Source organism: Cololabis saira, chromosome 22, assembly GCF_033807715.1.
Source record: "Cololabis saira isolate AMF1-May2022 chromosome 22, fColSai1.1, whole genome shotgun sequence".
NCBI classification, from domain to species: domain Eukaryota; kingdom Metazoa; phylum Chordata; class Actinopteri; order Beloniformes; family Belonidae; genus Cololabis; species Cololabis saira.
In genome coordinates, this window is record NC_084608.1 from 37,798,405 (window position 1) to 37,813,412 (window position 15,008).

The 15,008-nt window shown below is 44.4% G+C and overlaps 2 protein-coding genes across 8 annotated transcripts in view; one reads left to right on the plus strand and one right to left on the minus strand.

Annotated features, from left to right (window-relative positions):
- LOC133423619 (alpha-tectorin-like) overlaps positions 1-15,008 on the minus strand; it is a 255,976-nt gene that overhangs the window by 37,810 nt on the left and 203,158 nt on the right. The gene's annotated exons all lie outside the window — the stretch shown is intronic.
- Positions 5,700-15,008, plus strand: part of LOC133423617 (NACHT, LRR and PYD domains-containing protein 12-like) — an 87,928-nt gene continuing 78,619 nt past the window's right edge. For 3 of the 7 annotated variants that reach the window (XM_061713863.1, XM_061713869.1, XM_061713868.1), the window contains exon 1: positions 11,093-11,190. The gene's annotated coding sequence lies outside the window, so the exon portion shown is untranslated. Of the gene's footprint in view, positions 5,780-7,486; positions 7,567-9,224; positions 9,288-10,353; positions 10,495-11,092; positions 11,191-15,008 lie in introns of those variants that run through there. The other 4 variants (XM_061713865.1, XM_061713864.1, XM_061713866.1 and 1 more) reach the window with 4 other exon arrangements.

A 15,008-nucleotide genomic window follows, 5' to 3' on the forward strand; every position in this document is an offset into this window, starting at 1 on the left:
GCTGTCCTCTATCACAGTAAACTTGATATCTCCCCCATGGCACTGCCTAAGCTGTCTTCTTTTGAGTGTCTAGCATTTAAATGTCTATCCCCACTCCCTACAACTTTTCTTCTCATCTATCGCCCACCAAAGCCAAACCCAGCTTTCATTTCTGAATTTCAAGAGTTACTTATGACAGTTTGCACAACATCAGCCAATGTTGTTATAGTTGGAGACTTAAACATTCATGTTGACTCACCCTCCTGTCATTCTGTATCAGATTTTCTTCAACTTCTGGACTTCACCTCAAACAGCTTGTCGATGTCCCCACGCACATTCGGGGGCACACATTGGACCTGGTTATCACAAACTCTGATCACCTCACCAACCTCCACATCTATGACCTCGGTGTCTCTGACCACAGGGTCATCTCGATGGATCTGCTGCTATTGTCCTTGCATACCAAGCCCAAACGCCAAATCAGCTTCAGAAACCTCAAACGCATAAATCCGGCCTCTTTATCCTCTGACCTCAATAATGTGTCCACCTCCACAGAACTGTTATCCATCGCTGACTTAGTGGACTACTACAATAACTTCCTCAAAAGCATCCTAGACACCCATGCTCCCACTAAGACAAGGACTGTAAATTTCACACGCTCCGCCCCCTGGTTCACTCAGGAGCTACGGAAAATGAAGGAAACTGGGCGTGCTCTCAAACGGCGTTTCCGAACATCAGGGCTTGCTGTCCACAATCTGGCTTTCCGTGACCATCAGAAAACCTACTCCAAATCACTAGCAAATGCAAGATCACAGTTTTACTCCTCCATCATCAACAATAGCCCTGGAAATTCCAAGAAACTTTTCTCCACTGTTAATCATCTCCTAAAGCCTCACACCACCTCTTTTTCTAACCCCACAGAGGAGAAATGCAATAACTTCATCACTACTTTCACCACAAAAGTGGATACCATCCGTTCCTCTCTTTTCTCCTCCAGCCTCCCGCCTTTGCCTGCACCGGCCATTGAAAACCCAGAGACAGCTTCTCCCCATACTCTCTCTTTTTTCTTTGACACCACACAGCATGAGATTGAAGCTGTCATCCGCAAAATGAAACCCACCACGTGCATCCTGGATCCTTTCCCCACATGTCTCTTAAAATCAAATGTCCATGCCATAAGCCCCCTCATCACCCAAATCATCAACCACTCTCTTCAAGTTGGCCATCTTCCATCCGCCCTTAAAACTGCCGTCATCAGACCCCTTCTTAAAAAGACCACTCTAGACCCCTATGACCTGACAAACTACAGACCCATCTCCAACCTCCCATTCATTTCTAAAGTAATGGAAAAAGTGGTCGCTGCTCAGCTTCACGACCATCTCCATGAAAACCACCTTTTTGAGACATTTCAATCCGGCTTCCGCACAGCTCACAGTACCGAGACAGCACTGGTCAGGGTCACAAACGACCTGCTGATGGCAGCAGATGCTGGCTCTCCATCCCTCCTTGTCCTGCTTGACCTGACTGCTGCATCTGATACAGTCGACCACAGGATCCTCCTACACCGCCTACAGTTCACCTTCGGACTCTCCGGCACCGCCCTAAAATGGTTCCACTCTTACCTCACTGGAAGAACTGAGTTTGTTGCCTTGGGGAACGCCAAATCCAGTACACATAACATCACCTGTGGGGTCCCCCAAGGATCGGTGCTCGGTCCAACCCTTTTTATCCTCTACATCCTTCCTCTTGGTCACATCATTAGGAAGCACGGACTCTCTTTTCATTGTTATGCCAATGACACACAACTGTACGTTAAAACTGGTTCCACCTCCTCTGAAACTACACCCTCACCATCTGCACTCTCCATCTGCCTGGAGGAGATAAAGGCGTGGATGAACCACAACTATCTACAGCTAAATAGCTCTAAAACTGAAGCCATTCTCATCGGTACTCCCCACCAGCTACTCTCATCATCCATAACCAGCATCTCCTTCTCTGGCCAAACCATCCCACTTTCCAAAACAGTCACCAATCTGGGTGTCAAGTTCGACCCCCATCTGGCATTTGAATCCCACATCAAACACCTCTGCAAAACCTCCTTTTACCATCTACGAAACCTCGCCAAGCTACGCCCATTTCTGACTCTTCAAGACGCAGAAAAATTGGTCCACGCCTTTGTCTCCTCCAGGCTCGACTACTGCAATGCACTCCTCATCGGGATTCCTGGCAAGAGCCTTCAAAAGCTCCAGCTTATTCAAAACAGCGCTGCCAGGATCCTGATGAGGGTGTGAAAACATGAACACATCACACCCATCCTCCGTTCCCTCCACTGGCTTCCCATCCATCACCGAATTGAATATAAAATCTCCCTGCTCACCTACCACTGTGTTCATGGAAATGCACCCGCCTACCTGAAGGACCTCATCTCACCTCAAATCTCCCAAAGAACCCTCCGCTCAGCTGACAAACACTACCTCCACCCCCCCAGAACAAAGCTCAAAAAAATGGGAGATCGGTCATTCCAGGCAGTTGCCCCAAGGCTTTGGAACGCCCTGCCTGACCACCTGAGGGCCCCCCAGACCACAGACTGTTTTAAAAGAAACTTAAAAACGTTATTCTTTAAGAAAGCCTATCCCTGATGTCCTGGTCTTTTAGAATGTCCTTGTGCTTTTTTTTGCTAATTTAGCTTTTTTATTTTATTTTATTTTTTTATTTTTATTTCTCTTTTATTTTTATTTTCTATTTTTTCTTTTTTTCTAATCTTTATTGTAAGCGCTTTGAGACTTGTTCTTCAGGTGAAAATGCGCTCTATAAATACAATTTATTAATATTATTATTAACCAGTATGGGGTCCAGTAGAACCAGTATGGACACTAATCCCTTATCTGAGGTCCAGTAGAACCAGTATGGACACTAATCCCTTACCTGAGGTCCAGTAGAACCAGTATGGACACTAATCCCTTATCTGAGGTCCAGTAGAACCAGTATGAACATTAACCCCTTATCTGAGGTCCAGTAGAACCAGTATGGACACTAATCCCTTATCTGAGGTCCAGTAGAACCAGTATGGAAACTAATCCCTTATCTGAGGTCCAGTAGAACCAGTATGGACACTAATCCCTTATCTGAGGTCCAGTAGAACCAGTATGGACCCTAATCCCTTATCTGAGGTCCAGTAGAACCAGTATGGAAACTAATCCCTTATCTGAGGTCCAGTAGAACCAGTATGGACACTAATCTCTTATCTGAGGTCCAGTAGAACCAGTATGGAAACTAATCCCTTATCTGAGGTCCAGTAGAACCAGTATGGACACTAATCCCTTATCTGAGGTCCAGTAGAACCAGTATGGACCCTAATCCCTTATCTGAGGTCCAGTAGAACCAGTATGGAAACTAATCCCTTATCTGAGGTCCAGTAGAACCAGTATGGACACTAATCCCTTATCTGAGGTCCAGTAGAACCAGTATGGACACTAATCCCTTATCTGAGGTCCAGTAGAACCAGTATGGACACTAATCCCTTATCTGAGGTCCAGTAGAACCAGTATGGACACTAATCCCTTATCTGAGGTCCAGTAGAACCAGTATGGACACTAATCCCTTATCTGAGGTCCAGTAGAACCAGTATGGACACTAATCCCTTATCTGAGGTCCAGTAGAACCAGTATGGACACTAATCCCTTATCTGAGGTCCAGTAGAACCAGTATGGACACTAATCCCTTATCTGAGGTCCAGTAGAACCAGTATGGACACTAATCCCTTATCTGAGGTCCAGTAGAACCAGTATGGACACTAATCCCTTATCTGAGGTCCAGTAGAACCAGTATGGACACTAGTCCCTTATCTGAGGTCCAGTAGAACCAGTATGGACACTAGTCCCTTATCTGAGGCCATAAGGAGGTCACTCGTGACTCGAACCAGTGCTGTCTCTGTGCTATGATGCATTCTGAACCCTGACTGAAAGACTTCAAACAGATAATTTCTATACAAATAGTCACATAACTGGCTTGATTGACTTATTGACGATCACGCTGCATGATTGTTAGATGACGATATTTTTATTGGATTTATTTTTGATCTGTTTTAGCCATTTTGCATCAATGTGATTTATATTTAAGATGATTAATACCTTTTGTAAGACTTTGGTTTTATATTTCTTCAAACTAGTGACTAGTCACAAAACAGAATATTGCATTTCTATTGGCTGCTGTATGTAGAATAAATATACGGTAACTCAGTGAAAGTTTACACGCCACTGGTTCTTTGAGCTACACAGGCTTTTGATCAGCATAGTTTATTTTATTCATAAACGTTAAGGATTTGGTTCTGTATTTTGCATGATTTTTCAGTTTTTGAAGTAAACATAGAAAAGAAGAACTTTGTGTTAAGACCTTTCCTTTCCGTCATCGGTTTGCTGCGTGTAAAAACCTTTCTGGTCCAAAGCTGGTGAGGCAGCTGCTGCTGCAAAGATCAGAGACAGTGATGATCAATGATCATTAGTTTTCTTCATCAATCAAACTGTGAGGTGTTTTTATTTCCTGGAATGAAGCCGTCGTCACCAGCATTAAAGTCAGTTTGGTTCCTGGAAGAAGTTGTTCTTTGGTGCTTGTGTAACTACTGAAGACGTATTTTCATCCAGAAGTCTTTGTGACTGAACTTCCAATAGCATCAATGTTGACACAGAAGCTCCCAGAGGTTCATGCAGACGTGGTTAGAAACAACAGGCTGATTAACTGAAATATTTTTACTGAGAGACGTAAAATAATTTTCTTCTCCAGGTCATAAGACTTCTTAATCAAGACACACTTAATCAAGACTCTGAACTCTGTCAATCATCACACCTCATATCACATTTATTACTTGTTTGCACTGGATACAGCATGTTTATATCTCTTTATCTTTGCACATTGAACCCTTGTCTCTGCAGATCAACCTCTGAGCTTCCTCACATTACAGTAACAAGATTTTCAAGTTTCTGTAGTGATGATACTCAGTCGTAGCGATATATACAGTAAACCCTTCATGGCTGAGTTTTGATCGTCATCATTGGTGGCCATCGTACCACAGCTAAGCTTTCTGCTGGATCTGTGGGATCCAACCCTCACCCCTGATTCTTTACTGCAGTCAACAACTCAGAAATATTCAAGAATCACAAGTAAGGGATGTGTTCATGATGGAAGCAGCTGTCACGCCCTGATCAATCACTGATCAATCACTGATCAATCACTCCACAAGTGGCATTTCTGATGACATCACTGATGACATCACTGATGACATCACTGATGACATCACTGATGACATCACTGAGGACATCACTAATGACATCACACACACTATGTCCCAACAGCTTGATGGACATTGTTGGCAGAAACACACAGGAACCGGAAAATAATGGGACTTAATCTGAACAATGATGAACCAAAATAAATTAATAAACCTAAAAAAATCTCAGATCATTTACTCAATAATTTAGTTGAAATTCATTAACAATCTTCAATATAAATTGTCACCTTCATTTTTTTAAGTTCAGCCAGATTATTTATGAGACTCTTCCTCCTCCTACCTGTCCATTCTCCTCCTACCTGTCCATCCTCCTCCTCCTCCTCCTCCTCCTCCTCCTCCTACCTGTCCATTCTCCTCCTACCTGTCCATTCTCCTCCTCCTCCTCCTCCTCCTCCTCCTCCTCCTCCTCCTCCTCCAGCTCTGATTCATTCCAGGATCAGTTCAGTTGCGTCTCAGTGGGTTTTATTCAGACTGCAGAATCTTCATCTTCAACTCTTTGGACTGTTTGAACAAACTGTAAGTTTGAACTTTGTTTTCTGGAACTTTCCTGTTTGTTTCTGGTTGGAGAAGGTTTTCACTGCAGACTTTCATCATGCTGCATGATTGTTAGATGACAATATTTGTATTGGATTTATTTTTGATCTGTTTTAGCCATTTTGCATCAATGTGATTTATATTTAAGATGATTAATACCTTTTGTAAGACTTTGGTTTTATATTTCTTCAAACTAGTGACTAGTCACAAAACAGAATATTGCATTTCTATCGGCTGCTGTATGTAGAATAAATATACGGTAACTCAGTGAAAGTTTACACGCCACTGGTTCTTTGAGCTACACAGTCTTTTGATCAGCATACTTTATTTTATTCATAAACGTTAAGGATTTGGTTCTGTATTTTGTATGATTTTTCAGTTTTTGAAGTAAACATAGAAAAGAAGAACTTTGTGTTAAGACCTTTCCTTTCCGTCATCGGTTTGCTGCGTGTAAAAACCTTTCTGGTCCAGAGCTGGTGAGGCAGCTGCTGCTGCACAGATCAGACACAGTGATGATCAATGATCATTAGTTTTCTTCATCAATCAAACTGTGAGGTGTTTTTATTTCCTGGAATGAATCTGTCGTCTCCAGCATTAAAGTCAGTTTGGTTCCTGGAAGTGGTTGTTCTTTGGTGCTTGTGTAACTACTGAAGACGACGTATCTTTATCCAGAAGTCTTTCTGTCTGAACTTCCAATAGCATCAATGTTGACACAGAAGCTCCCAGAGGTTCATGCAGACGGGGATAAAAACAACAGGCTGATTAACTGAAATATTTTTACTGAGAAACGTAAAATAATAATCTTCTCCAGGTCATAAGACTTCTTAATCAAGACACACTTAATCAAGACTCTGAACTCTGTCAATCATCACACCTCATATCACATTTATTACTTGTTTGCACTGGATACAGCATGTTTATATCTCTTTATCTTTGCACATTGAACCTTTGTCTCTGCAGATCAACCTCTGAGCTTCCTCACATTACAGTAACAAGATTTTCAAGTTTCTGTAGTGATGATACTCAGTCGTAGCGATATATACAGTAAACCCTTCATGGCTGAGTTTTGATCGTCATCATTGGTGGCCATCGTACCACAGCTAAGCTTTCTGCTGGATCTGTGGGATCCAACCCTCACCCCTGATTCTTTACTGCAGTCAACAACTCAGAAATATTCAAGAATCACAAGTAAGGGATGTGTTCATGATGGAAGCAGCTGTCACGCCATGATCAATCACTGATCAATCACTGATCAATCACTCCACAAGTGGAATTTCTGATGACATCACTAATGACATCACTGATGACATCACACACACTATGTCCCAACAGCTTGATGGACATTGTTGACAGAAACACACAGGAACCGGAAAATAATGGGACTTAATCTGAACAATGATGAACCAAAATGAATTAATAAACCTAAAAAAATCTCAGATAATTTACTCAATAATTTATTTGAAATTCATTAACAATCTTTAATATAAATTGTCACCTTCATTTTTTAAGTTCAGCCAGATTATTTATGAGACTCTTCCTCCTCCTACCTGTCCATTCTCCTCCTACCTGTCCATCCTCCTCCTCCTCCTCCTCCTCCTCCTCCTCCTCCTCCTCCTCCTCCTCCTCCTCCTCCTCCTCCTCCTCCTCCTCCTCCTCCTCCTCCTCCTCCAGCTCTGATTCATTCCAGGATCAGTTCAGTTGCGTCTCAGTTAGTTTTGTTCAGACTGCAGAAACTTCATCTTCAACTCTTTGGACTGTTTGAACAAACTGTAAGTTTGAACTTTGTTTTCGGGAACATTCCTGTTTGTTTCTGGTTGGAGAAGGTTTTCACTACAGACTTTCATCATGCTACATGATTGTTAGATGACAATATTTGTATTGGATTTATTTTTGATCTGTTGTAGCCATTTTGCATCAATGTGATTTATGTTTAAGATGATTAATACCTTTTGTAAGACTTTGGTTTTATATTTCTTCAAACTAGTGACTAGTCACAAAGCAGAATATTGCATTTCTATTGGCTGCTGTATGTAGAATAAATATACGGTAACTCAGTGAAAGTTTACACGTCTCTGGACCTTTGAGCTACACAGTCTTTTGACTAGCATACTTTATTTTATTCATAAACGTTAAGGATTCGGTTCAGTATTTTGTATGATTTTTCAGTTTTTTAAGTAAACATAGAAAGAAGAACTTTGCGTTAAGACCTTTCCTTTCCGTCATCGGTTTGCTGCGTGTAAAAACCTTTCTGGTCCAGAGCTGGTGAGGCAGCTGCTGCTGCACAGATCAGAGACACAGTGATGATCAATGATCATTAGTTTTCTTCATCAATCAAACTGTGAGGTGTTTTTATTTCCTGGAATGAATCTGTCGTCTCCAGCATTAAAGTCGGTTTGGTTCCTGGAAGAAGTTGTTCTTTGATGCTTGTGTAACTACTGAAGACGGCGTATCTTTATCCAGAAGTCTTTCTGTCTGAACTTCCAATAGCAGCAATGTTGACACAGAAGCTCCCAGAGGTTCATGCAGACGTGGTTAAAAACAACAGGCTGATTAACTGAAATATTTTTACTGAGAAACGTAAAATAATTCTCTTCTCCATGTCATAAGACTTCTTAATCAAGACACACTTAATCAAGACTCTGAACTCTGTCAATCATCACACCTCATATCACATTTGGTACTTGTTTGCACTGGATACAGCATGTTTATATCTCTTTATCTTTGCACATTGAACCCTTGTCTCTGCAGATCAACCTCTGAGCTTCCTCACATTACAGTAACAAGATTTTCAAGTTTCTGTAGTGATGATACTCAGTCGTAGCGATATATACAGTAAACCCTTCATGGCTGAGTTTTGATCGTCATCATTGGTGGCCGTCGTACCACAGCTAAGCTTTCTGGTGGATCTGTGGGATCCAACCCTCACCCCTGATTCTTTACTGCAGTCAACAACTCAGAAATATTCAAGAATCACAAGTAAGGGATGTGTTCATGATGGAAGCAGCTGTCACGCCCTGATCAATCACTGATCAATCACTGATCAATCACTCTACAAGTGGCATTTCTGATGACATCACTGATGACATCACTGATGACATCACTGAGGACATCACACACACTATGTCCCAACAGCTGGATGGACATTGTTGGCAGAAACACACAGGAACCGGAAAATAATGGGACTTAATCTGAACAATGATGAACCAAAATAAATTAATAAACCTAAAAAAATCTCAGATCATTTACTCAATAATTTAGTTGAAATTCATTAACAATCTTCAATATAAATTGTCCCCTTCATTTTTTAAGTTCAGCCAGATTATCTATGAGACTCTTTCTCCTCCTACCTCTCCATTCTCCTCCTCCTATATGTCATTATCCTCCTCCTCCAGCTCTGATTCATTCCAGGATCAGTTCAGTTGCGTCTCAGTTGTTTTTGTTCAGACTGCAGAATCTTCATGTTCAACTCTTTGGACTGTTTGAACAAACTGTAAGTTTGAACTTTGTTTTCTGGAACTTTCCTGTTTGTTTCTGGTTGGAGAAGGTTTTCACTGCAGACTTTCATCATGCTACATGATTGTTAGATGACAATATTTGTATTGGATTTATTTTTGATCTGTTGTAGCCATTTTGCCTCAATGTGATTTATGTTTAAGATGATTAATACCTTTTGTAAGACTTTGGTTTTATATTTGGTCTAACCAGTGACTAGTCACAAAGCAGAATATTGCATTTCTATTGGCTGCTGTATGTAGAATAAATATACGGTAACTCAGTGAAAGTTTACACGTCTCTGGACCTTTGAGCTACACAGTCTTTTGACCAGCATACTTTATTTTATTCATAAACGTTAAGGATTCGGTTCAGTATTTTGTATGATTTTTCAGTTTTTGAAGTAAACATAGAAAAGAAGAACTTTGCGTTAAGACCTTTCCTTTCTGTCATCGGTTTGCTGCGTGTAAAAGCCTTTATGGTCCAGAGCTGGTGAGGCAGCTGCTGCTGCACAGATCAGAGACACAGTGATGATCAATGATCATTAGTTTTCTTCATCAATCAAACTGTGAGGTGTTTTTATTTCCTGGAATTAATCTGTCGTCTCCAGCATTAAAGTCAGTTTTGTTCCTGGAAGAAGTTGTTCTTTGATGCTTGTGTAACTACTGAAGACGTATTTTCATCCAGAAGTCTTTGTGACTGAACTTCCAATAGCATCAATGTTGACACAGAAGCTCCCAGAGGTTCATGCAGACGGGGATAAAAACAACATGCTGATTAACTGAAACATTTTTTACTGAGAGACGTAAAATAATAATCTTCTCCAGGTCATAAGAACTTCTTAATCAAGACACACTTAATCAAGACTCTGAACTCTGTCAATCATCACACCTCATATCACATTTATTACTCGTTTGTACTGGATACAGCATGTTTATATCTCTTTAACTTTGCACATTGAACACTTGTCTCTGCAGATCAACCTCTGAGCTTCCTCACATTACAGTAACAATATGTCCAAGTTTCTTTAGTAATGATACTCAGTCGTAGCGATATATACAGTAAATGCTTCATGGCTGAGTTTTGATCGTCATCATTGCTGGCCGTCCTACCACACCTAAGCGTTCTGCTGGATCTGTGGGATCCAACCCTCACCCCTGATTCTTTACTGCAGTCAACAACTCAGAAATATTCAAGAATCACAAGTAAGGGATGTGTTCATGATGGAAGCAGCTGTCACGCCCTGATCAATCACTGATCAATCACTGATCAATCACTCCACAAGTGGAATTTCTGATGACATCACTGATGACATCACTGATGACATCACTGAGGACATCACTGAGGACATCACTGATGACATCACTAATGACATCACACACACTATGTCCCAACAGCTGGATGGACATTGTTGGCAGAAACACACAGGAACCAGTAAATAATGGGACTTAATCTGAACAATGATGAACCAAAATAAATTAATAATCCTAAAAAAATCTCAGATCATTTACTCAATAATTTAGTTGAAATTCATTAACAATCTTCAATATAAATTGTCACCTTAATTTCAAGTTCAGCCAGATTATTTATGAGACTCTTCCTCCTCCTACCTGTCCATTCTCCTCCTACCTGTCCATTCTCCTCCTACCTGTCCATTCTCCTCCTACCTGTCCATTCTCCTCCTATCTGTCATTCTCCTCCTCCTTCTCCTCCTTCTCCTCCTCCTCCTCCTCCTCCTACCTGTCCATTCTCCTCCTATCTGTCATTCTCCTCCTCCTTCTCCTCCTTCTCCTCCTCCTCCAGCTCTGATTCATTCCAGGATCAGTTCAGTTGCGTCTCAGTAGGTTTTGTTCAGACTGCAGAATCTTCATCTTCAACTCTTTGGACTGTTTGAACAAACTGTAAGTTTGAACTTTCCTTTCCTGTTTGTTTCTGGTTGGAGAAGGTTTTCACTGCAGACTTTGATCATTCTTGTGTCTGAAGACAAATCTGCATGATTGTTAGATGACGATATTTTTATTGGATTTATTTTTGATCTGTTGTAGCCATTTTACCTCAATGTGATTTATGTTTAAGATGATTAATACCTTTTGTAAGACTTTGTTTTTATATTTCTTCAAACCAGTGACTAGTCACAAAGCAGAATATTACATTTCTATTGGCTGCTGTATGTAGAATAAATATACAGTAACTCAATGAATTCCTGTAGGCCCACCACCCGCAGGAAGGACCATGGCAGGCCGGTGCAATGTGGGCTGGGTAGCAGTCGTGGCGGGGTGCCTCGACGACCCAATCCCTGGACCAAAACCCTCACAGTGGGGACATGGAATGTCACCTTGCTGAGGGGGAAGGAGCCGGAGCTTGTGCGTGAGGTTGAGAGATACCGGCTAGAGATAGTCGGGCTCACCTCCACACATAGCTTGGGCTCTGGAACCCAGCTCCTTGAAGGGGGCTGGACCCTCCACTACTCTGGAGTTGCCCCGGGTGAGAGGCGGCGAGCTGGTGTGGGCTTGGTCATAGCCCCCCAGCTCAGCCGCCATGTGTTGGAGTTCACCCCGGTGAACGAGAGGGTCGCTTCCCTGCGCCTTCGGGTCGGGGATAGGTCTCTCACTGTTGTTTGTGCCTACGGGCCAAACAGCAGTGGGGAGTACCCGGCCTTCTTGGAGTCCCTGGGAGGGGTACTTGATAGTGCTCCAATTGGGGACTCCATTGTTCTACTGGGGGACTTCAACGCTCACGTGGGTAATGACAGTGATACCTGGAGAGGCGTGATTGGGAGGAACGGCCTCCCCGATCTGAACCCGAGTGGTGTTTTTTTGTTGGACTTCTGTGCGAGTCACAGTTTGTCCATCACGAACACCATGTTCAGGCATAAGGGTGTCCATCAGTGCACGTGGCACCAGGACACCCTAGGCCGGAGGTCAATGATCGTCTTTGTTGTCGTTTCATCTGACCTTCGGCCGCATGTCTTGGACACTCGGGTGAAGAGAGGGGCTGAGCTGTCAACTGATCACCACCTGGTGGTGAGTTGGATGTGCTGGCGGAGGAGGAGGTTGGACAGACCGGGCAGACCCAAACGGATTGTGAGGGTCTGTTGAGAACGTCTGGACGAGCCCTCTGTCAGGGACATCTTCAACTCCCACCTCCGGGAGAGCTTCTCTCGGATCCCGGGGGAGGCGGGGGACATCGAGTCCGAGTGGACCATGTTCTCTGCCTCCATTGTCAACACGGCGGCTCGAAGCTGCGGACGCAAGGTCTCCGGTGCCTGTCGTGGCGGCAATCCTAGAACCCGGTGGTGGACACCGGAAGTACAGGATGCCGTCAGACTGAAGAAGGAGTCCTACCGGGCTATGTTGGCCGGTGGGACTCCTGACGCAGTAGATAGGTACCGGCAGGCCAAGCGGGCCGCGGCTCGGGCAGTCTTGGAGGCAAAAACTCGGGTCTGGGAGGAGTTCGGGGAGGCCATGGAGGAGGACTTTCGGTCGGCCTCGAGGAAATTCTGGAGGACCGTTCGGCGCCTCAGAAGGGGGAAGCAGTACTCTGCCGGCACCGTTTATGGTGCTGGTGGGGAGCTGTTGACCTCGACTGGGGACATTGTCGGACGGTGGAAGGAATACTTTGAGGATCTCCTCGGTGGCAGGGCACCGGGGGTGGATGAGATTCGCCCTGAGTACCTCAAGTCTCTGGATGTCGTAGGGCTGTCTTGGTTGACACGCCTCTGCGACATTGCATGGATGAAGGGGACAGTACCGCTGGGGTTGCAAACCGGGGTGGTGGTCCCTCTGTTTAAAAAGGGGGACCGGAGAGTGTGTTCCAACTACAGGGGGATCACACTTCTCAGCCTCTCCAGGGTACTGGAGAGGAGATTACGGCCGATAGTCGAACCTCGGATTCAGGAGGAACAATGCGGTTTTCGTCCCGGTCGTGGAACACTGGACCAGCTCTATACCCTCCGCAGGGTGCTCGAGGGTTCATGGGAATTTGCCCAACCAGTCTACATGTGTTTTGTGGATCTGGAGAAGGCATTTGACTGTGTCCCTCGTGCCATTCTGTGGGGGGTGCTGAGTGAGTATGGAGTCCGGGGCCCTCTACTAAGGACTGTCCGGTCTCTGTATGATCGAAGCAGGAGTCTGGTTTGCATTGCCGGCAGTAAGTCAGACTTGTTCCCAGTGCATGTTGGACTCCGGCAGGGCTGCCCTTTGTCACCGGTCCTGTTCATAATTTTTATGGACAGGATTTCTAGGCGCAGCCAGGGGCCGGAGGGGATCCGGTTTGGGAACCTCAGGATTTCATCTCTGCTTTTTGCAGATGATGTTGTCCTGTTGGCTTCATCAGACCGGGACCTTCAGCATGCGCTGGGGCGGTTTGCGGCCGAGTGCAACGCGGCAGGGAAGAGAATCAGCACCTCCAAAACCGAGGCCATGGTTCTCCATCGGAAAAGGGTGGCATGCCTTCTCCGGGTGGGTGGAGAAGTCCTGCCTCAGGTGGAGGAGTTCAAGTATCTCGGGATCTTGTTCACGAGTGAGGGAACAATGGAGCGTGAGATTGACAGACGGATCGGTGCAGCGTCCGCAGTAATGCGGTCGATGTACTGGACCGTCGTGGTGAAGAGGGAGCTGAGTCGAAAGGCGAAGCTCTCGATTTACCGGTCAATCTACGCCCCTACCCTCACCTATGGTCATGAACTTTGGGTAGTGACCGAAAGGACAAGATCGCGGATACAAGCGGCCGAGATAAGTTTCCTCCGCAGGGTGGCTGGACGCTCCCTTAGAGATAGGGTGAGGAGTTCGGTCACCCGGGAGGAGCTCGGAGTCGAGCCGCTGCTCCTCCACATTGAGAGGAGTCAGCTGAGGTGGCTTGGGCATCTGTACCGGATGCCTCCTGGACGCCTCCCTAGGGAGGTGTTCCAGGCATGTCCCTCCTCCCTAGGGAGGAGTTCCAGGCATGTCCCACCGGGAGGAGACCCCGGGGAAGACCCAGGACACGCTGGAGAGACTATGTCTCTCGGCTGGCCTGGGAACGCCTCGGACTCCCCCCGGAAGAGCTGGAGGAAGTGTCTGGGGTGAGGGAAGTCTGGGCATCCCTGCTGAGGCTGCTGCCCCCGCGACCCGGTAATGGATAAAGCGGGAGAAGATGAATGAAAATTAAATGAATGAATACCTCAATGAAAGTTTACACGTCACTGGACCTTTGAGCTACACAGTCTTTTGACTAGAATACTTTATTTTATTCATAAACATTAAGGATTTGGTTCTGTATTTTGTATGATTTTTAAGTTTTTGAAGTAAACATAGAAAGAAGAATTTTGCGTTAAGACCTTTCCTTTCCGTCATCGGTTTGCTGCGTGTAAAAGCCTTTCTGGTCCAGAGCTGGTGAGACAGCTGCTGCTGCACAGATCAGAGACACATTTATGATCAATGATCATTAGTTTTCTTCATCAATCAAACTGTGAGGTGTTTTTATTTCCTGGAATGAAGCCGTCGTCTCCAGCATTAAAGTCGGTTTGGTTCCTGGAAGAACTTGTTCTTTCGTGCTTGTGTAACTACTGAAGACGGCGTATCTTCCTCCAGAAGTCTTCCTGACTGAATTTCCAATAGCATCAATGTTGACACAGAAGCTCCCAGAGGTTCATGCAGACGGGGTTAAAAACAACATGCTGATTAACTGAAACATTTTTACTGAGAGACGTAAAATAATTCTCTTCTCCCAGGTCATAAGA